At 42.0% G+C, this 12,334-nt stretch overlaps 1 protein-coding gene across 2 annotated transcripts in view; it reads left to right on the top strand.

Annotated features, from left to right (window-relative positions):
- The window catches only part of CDH4 (cadherin 4), a 1,183,781-nt gene that overhangs the window by 843,432 nt on the left and 328,015 nt on the right, over window positions 1-12,334 (top strand). The gene's annotated exons all lie outside the window — the stretch shown is intronic.

Genomic DNA, 12,334 nt, shown 5'->3' with positions numbered 1-12,334 from the left:
AAGTGCTTGTTTTTCCCTAAACTGAGAGCTGATTGGATTTGATAGTTGTGGTTGTGGCCAGATGACTATTCCTATTATCACAGCTGGTTTTGTTGTACACCCTAGATTCCTGTGTAACCTATACAGTTTTAGATAAATTGATCACAGGTTGTTGTTTTTTCCTTTCCCCCAGAGAAAATAAGCTCTTAAAAGCAGCTGTTAACGTTCCACTGCTTTGGGGCTAAAGGGAATGCCAAACTCAATTACGACAAAAGCAGAACAGTCTGTATTGCCATAGGACAAAATTCAAAGAAAAACAGGTCCACATATCTCCAGGTGTGCTGGACCTTTGTTTCTGAGACAGAGAACAGTCCCCAGGGCTGACCCGAGACATTTTGCTGCCTGAGGCAAAGGACAAGATGGTGCTCTCCCCCTGCCCTTTCCCTATACATAAACTGACCAGATTAGGGCTCCATCTGCGTTATACATTTAAACAGTACTCTACCTCTTGAAACAGTCACGGCTTCCACCAGAGAAGCCGGGGAACTGTAGTTTGTTAAGGGTGCGGAAAGTTGTTTGGAGACCCCTATTTCCCTCGCAGAGCTAAATTCCCAGAGTTCCCTGGGAGGAAGGATTGATTGTTAAACTACTCCTTGAATTGTAGCTCTGTGAGGGGAAGAGGGGTCTCCTAACAGCTCTACAATTCCCAGGATTCTTTGGGGGAAACCATGGCCAGAACTTGGAAAAGTTACTTTGTTTGAACTACGGCTCCCATCAGCCCCAGCCAGCATGGCCACTGGATTGGGCTGGTGGGAGTTGTCGTTCAAAAAAGTAACTTTTCCAAGCTCTGACCATGACTGTTTAAAGTGGCACGATACTTCTTCAAATGTATGATGCAGTTAAATCTTAGTTCAGAATGGGCAATGGGACAGCATCCTCCACTGTACCTGAGGGCAGCAGGCTAGCTTGGAGGGGGGGCTGTAAATCAACTCTGGGTTTTAGCAGGAACTTACTTTTAGCAGGAACTTTCAAAGAGCTGTCAGTTTCAAGGAGCTGTCCAAGGTATTTTCAACTCCTTGAAAGTTTGGACTAAAACCCAGAGCAGATTCACTGCCCTACCAGGTATCCTGGCAATGAGGATCCTCAGGTCCTGAGGCCAAATGTGCCCCTTCCAGCGTCTCTATCTTGGTTTGGGACTCTCCCTAGTCAAGCCACACTCCCTCTCTCCAGGCCACACTCCTCACTGGCCCAGCTGCACACTCTCCTTAAGTGCTTTTGCCTGGCTGGAATGTGTCCTTGAAGTTGACAATGCCTCTTGCTTGCTTGGATGGATGGATGGAGGTTGGAGGTGTGTGTGTGTGTATGTAAAAACATCTGGGATGACTCCTGAATGTCTACACCAGTCTTTCCCAACTAGTGGGCCACCAGGTGTTGTTGGACCACAATTCCGATCTTTCCTGACCATCAGCAATGCTGGCTGAGGCTGATGGGAGTTGTGATCCAACAACATCTGGTGGCCCACTAGTTGGGAAAGGCTGGTCTACACTCTGTATCAGAGATGGTTAACCTGTGGCCTTCCAGATATTTTTGGACTCGAACTCCCCTTTTCCAATCTCAAATTTGGTCCTTAACATCTCTGCAGCAATTTGCAATTTTTTTACAAAAAAAATCCTCATGAAAATTCTCCAGCATTTTAGTGAGAATTTCTCCTACTAAACACATTAATGTATGCATTTTTGCAAGCAATTTCTCCTAATGTAATTCATTTTTGTATGTTATTTTCACTAATATATTCATTTTTATGCACACTTTCCCCTAAAAAATGCTTTTAGTTGGAGAACTGCATTGCAAAAAAAAATTGTATAAGTGCAAATTTCAAAGGATGGCTGTGTTTCAATTCTCATGTTGTTTCAGAAAGATTTGATAAATTCCACTTTAAATGTGAACTGAATCAATTTTCTCACCCATCCCTAGTCACAGGTTCCCAAATTGTGGTTTGTGGACCACCAGTTGCCTGCAAGCTTCATTCTGGTGGTCCACAGTGTGTCTGTATTAAAAATTCATATTGACTTTGATTGAATTTATATTGCTTCTTTTATTTTCTTATAATTTGTTGCTTTACAATTTAAATTCTATGGAATACAAATTATAATACAATAAAGCACAGTATAAGAAACATCAGAAGCAACTCAAATACAATTAAAAATCGTACAGCATCTAGAACAGCACATTCCAATTGCTCCAACAGGCAAAAAAAACGATTAAGTGGTCTGTCAAGACACTCAGCAATTTTCAAGTGGCCTGTGAGGAAATATTTTGGGAATCCCTGGTGTAGGTTATTTGTTTGCTTGCTGTCTTTTACTACAAATTTATGAAATCTGAGCTTTCAGAGATAACAAGAATCAAGAATTCCAAAGCTTAGTTTGTAGAGAGGGTAAGAAATGAAAAAGAATATAGAATATCAGCTTAGAGGATATCTTGTTGACCATCCAGAATCCATGTGGGAAAATTTTCTTACATTGCTACTAAAACCAGGATTTTTGTAAGTGATCAGATGGTGCATTACAGAAATTACTAACTTCTTCCACCCATAATGCATAAAGTCTTCTTCATGAATGCATTTAAAGCTAAATGTTAACTTTTGTCTTGGCTAATTGATATTGTCTCAATTTTCTTACAACACTGGAAGGAAATAAATGTTAAACAGTTGGCATGCCATTGCTGTGAATGCGATTTTAATGATGACCAACAAAGGTTTATGGAGCTAGGTCTCTAAGTGCATAATAATTGCATATGTTGGTTGAAGTGACTGTGGCTGAAATCCTAAACACACTTAACAGGGAGTAAGTCTCATTGAACTTAGTGGGATTTGCTTCTGAGTAATCAGATGAAGATGTAGATGACAATATTAAAGAAGCTGTGGGCAATCTCTCCAACAACATGTTCCCTCCCTTTTTTTGTTCAGGGGGAGCAATAGCTGGTGGGGGGGCAGGAATATTCTGGAGCCTTAGAATCCATCACAGCACAGGAAACACTTAATGCATGGGGCAGGAGCGCACAAGTTCTGAATGTTTCTATTTCTAGCTCTGGCAAATCCCAATATCAATCCACACAGTAGTTTGATAGCCGTGTCAGTCTATTGTAGCAAAAAAACAACACAAGAGTCTTGTGACACTTTAAACATTAACAAATTTATTACAGCATAACCTGGTTTGTGTGTGAAATTGTAAAGACTGGGGTCAACTAGTGATGAAATGCAAAAAGTACAGTGGGTGACCATTTAATTAAAGATTAAATAAATAGAAAATAAGCACAGTAATCATTCACAATTGTAGCAGCTGGTGATAAAGGCAATCATCCTAACACTGCTAAGTGTTAATTAACGTAAGCAGAGGGACAGGAAGCCATTATTTCTAGTCAGGGACAGTGCCAGAGGATGGCCAGGTTGAGCCCTGACCAAGGACCCCTGCAGCCCAGAGGGGCCTCTGAAGCGTCTTGCAACCTGACCTTGCTATGGATCCCAGAGAGGGAGCTCCCAGGCACCCCCTCAATACAGACAGTGTGGGCTTCAATAAGCCCGCACGCATGCCCCACCTACCTCTCCCATCAGTGTGAATGCCATGTGCACTGCACGTGCATACCTGCCATCACCCGAGATGACAGTGGGGGTTTCCCTAAGGTGCTGATGCCCCTGCTGGCATCTTGATTGATGGCAGGCATGTGCGCTATGTGTGCACATCATTCACACAGCACAAGAGGTAGGTGGGACATTTAGGCAGGCTTACTGAAGCCTGTGCTGTCTGTATTGGGGGGGTGCTCTGTGATCTGTGGCAGGGTTAGCTCTGTGCCGCCTGTATGGGGGGGGTGTTGGGCTATGGCACCACAGAGCGAAGCAGGCTGGTGCCCAAGGGCCCAGTCATGCCTGGCATCAGCCCTATCTCTAGTCAGGCCCAAAGGGATAGAAAAAAACTTGATCAGTTGTAATTCAGCAGTTTCACAACAGCACCTGTCAGTTCCACATTGGTTTGTTATGGGATATTGATATGTTCTTCCACTGGTTTCTGAGTATAGCTATTTCCAGTGTCAAAGTTGTGTTCATCTGTTCTTTTGTATGGGGGGAGGGGAAATAGGTTTGCTGGGATTCACAAGTGAAGAGAGTGCTATTGCACTCTGAGGGTATGTGATGGTTTTTAGAAGTTTTTGATTTTTTTAATGTTAAAAATGTTTTCGTTTCATTTTTAATTGTATTGTTTTAACTTTTTTTTGCATTTGCAGCCCTCAGCTTCTTAGGGAGGAAGGGCATGATATAACTGTAATAAAGAAAACATGAATAATAGATAGATTGTTATGCAAGGGCAACATTGTGGTCTGATTGCCACTGGTATACATGCCCTGTATGTATTTCTCTATATATTCCTCTATACACACACTCTGTTGTGAGTAAAGCACAAATGCATGTTACAAGTAACCTGAACTGGAGGGGGGGGGAGAGATAGACCAAAAAGCAATCTGTTCTTCCCTCTGCTGATTCCTCCTCTAAAGTGTTTGTTGTTTTTGCAGGCTTTGTTCCTCCCCGTCCTCCCTTCTCTACCTGTCTTTGTCCTCAGTTAGTAATGGCTCTCTGAGTACAAACTGCATGGCTGCTTCAGCTTGTATGACTTTACCTCTTTGTAGTAATAAACCTTAAATTTCTTTATTCTTTCAACTACCAGTTTTAACAGGCCAATTATTTCTGCACTCTCCTGATAGATAGATAGATAGATAGATAGATAGATAGATAGATAGATAGATAGATAGATAGATAGATAGATAGATAGATAGATAGATAGATAGATAGATAGATAGATAGATAGATAGATAGATAGATAGATAGATAGATAGATAGAGATATAAGGAGAGTGCAGAAATTATATATATATATAAACTCTCTCTCTCTCTCTTGTACACACACACACACACACAGAGATGCACACAAACAATCTAATCTGGTAGGTAGTAGCATAGACTCTGGTTTTGAACTGCATAAATCAATTGCCATGTGGGGTATTAGCAGCAACTTTCTTTTCTTCTTCTTCCCTTTGTAGCTACAGTCGGTGGCTGCTTTTCATGGTGAGCAGAACATTTAACTTCTCTCTCTCTTCCTCTATCATTTTTTTCCTTTCTCTCTCTTTTTCTTGCCAACTGACCAGGAGGGGAAAACAGCTTCAATGCAAGGTTTAGGGGAAATGGAAGGAGGTAGCCAGGAATAGATGGTGGAGGCTGAGATGCTGGGAGTCAGATGCTTAACTTCTCTCAGCTGTCCAATATTTACCATTCAAGCCCTATGCAAACTTACTCAGAAATAGGTTCCACTGCATTGAATTGGGCTTGCTCCCTAGTAAGCATGTTTAGGTTTAGAGCCCTGATTTCCAAAGTGCTTCCAAAAAGCACAGTCTTTTTGACCATTTCTGTTTTGTTCCCTACTTTTCAAAGTTTTTTTAAAAAAAAATCCTAAGTAAAAGGGAGAAACTTAAAATTGATGCTGTTGTGGGTGGATGTGGTGCCAAATTCCCCTCACTTGGACTGGAAAACCTTGCATCTTTTGTTTAACCACATGATTTAACCAAAAAAAAGAACACAAGAAAAGAAAAGGTTCATTGGATTCATTTACAATATGCCATTCATTTCTCTAAAGAATAATCTCCAAATGTATTCATATTCCACAGTTCCCCTTTAACACAGCAATTCATCATGTCTTCTGAGCATACATCATTAAGATGATCATATGCATTTACAGATCTAGCAAGGCTGGCACTGAAAATTCATTTCATGATGACATTTCAGTCCCTGTTTTCCAAGCCACTGTTTTGCCATGATTTAGTACTGGTGTACATCACTTATAAGAAAGTGTCACATTTGATGTCCTTATTTATTTCCCTTTCATTGCTGATTGGTGTAATTTATATGAATGCTCTAAACCCCCCACTGTGCCTTGGCTACTTAAAATGCACATCTAATTACAAATCTTTCTTCCTTGCTGTGTATATGAAAAGAAAGGAACTCTTTTTCTTTTCTGCTTTCTTTCTCTTTTTTCCTTTCAGTGTTGCCATTTTTTTTTTACTGGCTCCTGGTCTTCTGCCTTGAACAGAAACTTGATCTGCAGATATGAGCAGGTGATTGCATTTCACTCCAGAGCCGTGAAAAACATCAGTGCCTGATTTCTGCAGATCAAGCTCAGTTAAAGGCAGCACAGCAGGTGAGGCCACATTGTCGGTCAGTTGGCAATCAAGCTGGGAACATCAGCTCACATCTCCCAGAATCAGCTTTGCTGAGGGTGGGAAATTGTGCCAGACACTGCTGCTATTAATGATTGATTGATTAGTAAGTGCCACAATCATGGAGCAAATTCTAAGCACAACAAACAAGTTCAGATTATCATCTAGAGTTGCGGGTATTAATTCAAATCTGAACAACTTGCAACCCAACAAGAAGAATTTAGCCCACCAGCTATGTATTGTGTTCTACTAGATGCTTGACAATCTCCCTGTTTGTGAATTCCCAGAAAGTTGGAATCCCAGAAATTTAGGGATGGAATGAAACTTTGTCAGGCCCTGGTGGGTTTATTACATTTATATCCAGTGGAGACTGGTGGCTCCAATGTCAGTAGGGCAGTGAATCTGCTCCAGGTTTTAGTCTGAAATTTCAAGGAGCTATCCAATGTGCTAAAAGTGGATTCACTGCCCCACTGACATTGAAGCCACCAGCCTCCACTGGTTATATCCCACAATTTTTCCAAGAAGCAAAAGGCAACACACACACACATCTCCTGTTCTCCCATTTTTCCCTCACAACAACCCTGTGAAGTAGGTTAGGCTGAGAGATGGTGATTGGCCCAAGATCACCCAGTGAGCTTCATGGCTGAATGAGAATTTAAACCCTGGTCTCCAAGGTCCTAGACTGACATTCTAACCACTATACCACACCTGCTCTCCGGTGTCATGTGCTGCTGAAGAATTATGATCACTTTAGTCAGGGGCCAGAATCAAGTTTGATAACTAGGATGGCCTTTTTAGTGTCACCCAGAAAGAAGTCACAGATTTGCATAACATTTGTGTGTGCTAAATTATTTGCATAGATGTGCATTTAGAAATAATTACTCTAATTTACATAGAAATACAATGCATCTGCCCATAGTAAGGGAGCTTGTGACCAGATGACCTGCGCACCGTCTCAGTCTGCTGCCAGGTGCTCACTGGGGATGGGCAACTCCAAGGCCCTTTCTACTCTCTCTTCTTAGGGTTCTGTATCTTTACACTGGACTTGGAGAGGACATGGCAGCCCTTCAAAGAGAAGGCTCCTTCAAACAGAGGACTGCCCTCTGTAAAACTATGAGCCAAAATGGCCACATAAGAGGGAGTTGTCAACAGGCTTGGAGCAACTCCATGTTTTGCAGAATAGAAAAAATATGTATAAAAACTCTAAGTGGAGAAAGAACCAAAAAGGGTCCAGTGAGGACTGAGCATGCTCATTGGGCTTGTAATGCTGATTGAATGGTGGCGGTGGTGGGACAAATGAATAGAAACCAGGAAGTGAAATAGAATCTCCTGGAAAAGGACATGGCTGGCTGGCTGGCTGGCTGGCTGGAATCCTGAACAGGAACACTCTAGACTGCAACATTGTGTTGCAGTTGGGTTTTTTGACCCTGCTGTTCTTCTTTCTGATTCTTTCTCTGTGCACACATTTTTAGTTTATATTGAAAAGGATGAATTGTCACGTTGTTTTGCAGCCAGGAGTGCTAGAGCAATGCAAAGTGAAAATAGTCACTTTGTGGCTACGTGACCCAGATGTGGCAATGGGCTAATATTGACAAGGTCCAAGTCTACATTGCTTGAGTTAGAAATTCAGTTTCCTAGACAAGGTTACCATGGTTAAATCAAGCAGTCAAGGATCATTGTTCACGGCAATGAGCAGATTAGTTCTCCCTGGGAGAGGGTAAAAATGTTTTCCTTTGCAAACATTGGCTTTCTGTCAGGGAACTCAGCAACATATGGACTCAGAGTAGCTGAGTCTAAAGCGGTATGTTAAAAATGCAGGAGATTGGTATGCAAGAAGGATAATTACCCTGTCCACAATATGTTTTTTTAAAAAAAGAAAGTTACAGAACTAAATTAAAACATGATTAGATTAAATCATTTGTTTCACTTTAGAAAAAGTGAAAAGAGACTTGTTTCCTAAAAGCTGAATTTGCTTTATAAACTTTTGGAACATTTAAGACGTGTGGGGAGACTTTGGTCCACCAGAGGTTGCTGAACTACAACTCCCATTAGTCTCAGCAAGCATGGCCAATAGCCAGGGATGATGGGAGTTGTAGTTCAGCAACATCCCAAAGGCCACACGTTCCCCATCCTTGATTTAAGACGTCAATCCTAGTCTTTTGACCTCTTAATGATTTTAATGTTAATGTTGGCTTATTAAAACTGCAAAGGGTCTCGTGACACCTTAAAGACTTAACAGTTTGCTATGGTGGAAGCCAAGGACAGGGAATTTCAGGCCTGGGGACCAAATGCAGCCCCTCAGACTTTTCTATCTGGCCCTCAGAACTTTCTTCAGGCTGTACACTCTGCCAAGCCACACACCTCATCAGTGATTCTTGGGTGTTTTTACTTGGTTGCAATGTGTTCTTCAACGCTGATAATCTCTCTTGCTTGTCTAGATGGAAGACAGAGAGGGGTGTGCGAGTGTATGTAGAGATTAGCCTACTGTACAAAGGTGAAATTTGCATCCATTGCTCCTCCAGCTTTTGCTTCTCGACCTGCCCATCACTGGCAGAGAGCTTTGGCTATGGGGCGGTATACAAATGCAATAAATAAAATAAATAAATATGGCCCCTGGCAGGTCACCTGGAAGGGAATATGGCCCTCAGGCTGAAAAAAGAGTCCCCAACCCTGGCACAGGCTTATGTGGCCTAGAGTCCGCTTCATGAGAAGCATGAAGTGTAATGCTAAATTGGCAGCCATACATAGAAAAGCAGTGGAGAATAGGACAAAGGAAATTCAAAGGGAAACTCCAGGGTGAAATTGTTGCACTGTAATTTATCAGGAAATTCAATTCTGTCACCTATGGCTTGAATCAGGATTATAGGTTTTTATCCTACTACATGTGTTAATTAGCTTATCAATGCCAAGATGTTTGTGTTATCACCAACACTGTTAATGGACAATGACATTATTTTTGCTTTTCCATTATTGTCAATGTCTGTCTTTATGCATTTCATTTCCTTCTGACCTCACTCTTCCCCATTCCCCCACCAACCAATCAGACATTCAAAACAAACAAACATTAGGGCTCAAAATGGGTAGATGTGGCACATGCCCAGGACCAGCTCCAGTTTCTGAGCCTGTTTCCCACAGTGGCTATCCAGAAGTCCATGGAAATTCCACAAGCACAACATGAGCGCAGTAGCCTTCTCCCACTGAGAAGACTGCTGTTGTTCCCATTAACTGGCATTCAGAGGCATGATTGTTCACACTAGGATTTAGAAACTTCATACAGGATAAATATCTGAGCGAAGACCTTCAGGAACACAGGAGGGAGCAGCTACTTATCCTTGAAAAAAAGCACGATGCTGGAATCAGTTCAGTGTTGACTACTTCACATAGGTGTCTGACCCCTTTTCCACCATTGCCGATAATCAACACAGAAATAAACTAGATGATGCTTTATTTATTGTGTTGTTTCAAGGGTAGGTTCTAGTTTGCAGGTGGAGATTGCAGCTGCAGTCCTTCAAACCTTGTTTTGGTCTTGCTAAGCTTTATGTTTGTCCCTGTTTAACGATGCAGTTTGGCCTGGCTTCTGTGGTCTGAAAAACTCCCAGAATATAGTAAATATGTTTTTGCTTGTCTAGTGTTCATTGTTGTTTTCCCTCCCCCCCCCCCTTTACATTAGGTTTAGATTCTCCATGTGCAGTAGCTTGGATTCCCTAAATGTCCCCTAACTTCTATCATATGTGATTTTAAAGGTTGGTTATTTAACTTGAAAGAAACATGTCACCAAATGACAAGCCGAACATACTGCTAAAACATTGGACAGGACAGACCAAAGGAAGTACTTCATCACACAGGGCCGCCCTGGGCTCCTACTGGGAGACAGACAGACAGACAGACAGACAGACAGATTAGATAGATAGATAGATAGATAGATAGATAGATAGATAGATAGATAGATAGATAGATAGATAGATAGATAGATAGATAGATAGATAGATAGATAGATAGATAGATAGATAGATAGATAGATAGATAGACAGACAATGGAATTCACTCCCACAAAACAAAAAGTAGTGTTGGCTACCAGCTTGGATGACTTTAATAGAAGATTAGAAAAATTCAGTGGCTGTCAATGTGTCTGTCAATGGCTATTAGCCACAATGCTTTGGTTCTACCTCCACTGTGAAAGGCAGTATGTCTCTGAGTACCAGTTGCTGGGAATTGCATGTAGGGAGAGTTCTGTTACACTCCTGTCCCACATGTGGGCAACTGTGAAGCTTTGGCCCATGAGCGTCCAATTGGAGGTCGGCCATTATCAAAGGTGCTATGGACTTTGAAGAAGCACGAGTACAGGGCAAAAGGGACAAACGAGCTAAGCGGAAGGCACGTCAAGCAAATCCTCATTGTGACCATCTTCCATATGGAAACCTATGTCCCCACTGTGGGAGGCTGTGTGGATCCAGAATTGGCCTCCACAGTCACTTACGGACCCACCGTTAAAGACCTTACCCTGGAAGACAATCTTACTCGGCCATGAGCGATCGCCAGTGAATGAGTGATGAGGTGTCTGGTTGGCCACTGTGAGACAGAGCTTGGAAAAGTTACTTTTTTGAACTACAGCTCCCATCCGCCCAATCCAGTGGCAATGCTAGCTGGGGCTGATGGGAGCTGTAGTTCAAAAAAGTAACTTTTCCAAGCTCTGCTGTGAGAACAGTGGACTAATGCTGGACTAGATGCAGTATTATTAAGGTGCATTTGAATGACACTGTAACAGAGCTATCCTATGGAGATTAAGGGGCAGAACCCATGCCAGATAAACCTCCACATCCAAGCCCTACCAGGTTTGTGCCAGCCATTTCTTTTTTATTTCTGGTTCACTCACCTTTTCCCCTCCCCTAGAGATGGGAGAGAGCTTTAATTCAGTACACATTTAAAGTCAGCTTGATCAAATTTGCACTTTCTGGAACAATATGAGAACCGGAACACAGCCAGCCTTCGAAATTCGCACTTATTCAAATTTTGCAATGTAGGTCTCCAACCAAGCAGTGTTTACAAAAATGCGTATACTAGGGAAAGTGCACAAAATGAATATATTGGTGAAAATAACACACAAAAATGCATTATATTGGGAGCGATTGGTTGCAAAAAATGTGTGCAGTTGTCAAAGCTACATGCAAAAAATGTGTGCAGTTGTCAAAGCTACATAAAAAAAAATATTAGCAGACATTTGTACTAAAATGCTGAAGAATTCCCATGAGGGTTTTTGCTTTAAAAAACAACAACACACAGATTGCTGCAGAAATGTGGAGAACTGAATTTAAGATTAGAAAAATGAGAAACTGAGCGAACCAACATGGACAGATCATTGCGTCCCTCCCCTGTCCATAGGAAGAAAATTCACTGTGCCATGTCCAGGGCTGATGCAGGTTACCCACCCCCATTATAGGCCTTTTTCGGTCTGGCACAATCACTCCGACTTGCCCCTCTTTCCCCACTACTGCCCTCAGGGTTGGGCAGTCGGTGGTGGCTGGACTAAAATCCACTCTGAGTAGCATGGCGTCGCTAATCCATCATCTCAGTCATCATGGAGAAAGGATCTCTCCTCCAGGTCTTTCCCCTCAAGATCCATTCCTTTGGACTTCTCCTGTGCCCATCCTTCTTCTCACCCACATTATTTATTTATGTGTTGTTGTTGTTATTGTTATGTGCCTTCAAGTCAACTACGACTTATGGCGACCCTATGAATCAGCGACCTCCAAGAGCATCTGTCATGAACCATGCTGTTCAGAACTTGTAACTTCTGGTCTGTGGCTTCCTTTGTGGAATCAATCCATCTCTTGTTTGGTCTTCCTCTTTTTCTACTCCCTTCTGTTTTTCCCAGCATTATTGTCTTTTCTAGTGAATCATGTCTTCCCATGATGTGTCCAAAGTATGATAACCTCAGTTTCATCATTTTAGCTTCTAGTGACAGTTCTGGTTTAATTTGTTCTAACACCCAACTATTTGTCTTTTTCGCAGTCCATGGTATGCGCAAAGCTCTCCTCCAGCACCACATTTCAAAGGAGTTGATTTGTCTCTTACCCGCTTTTTTCACTGTCCAACTTTCACAT

Source organism: Rhineura floridana, chromosome 6 (assembly GCF_030035675.1).
Source record: "Rhineura floridana isolate rRhiFlo1 chromosome 6, rRhiFlo1.hap2, whole genome shotgun sequence".
In the NCBI taxonomy this organism is placed as follows: Eukaryota; Metazoa; Chordata; class Lepidosauria; order Squamata; family Rhineuridae; genus Rhineura; species Rhineura floridana.
Note: the sequence above shows the minus strand (reverse complement) of the source record. Positions and strands in the feature narration are given on the sequence as shown.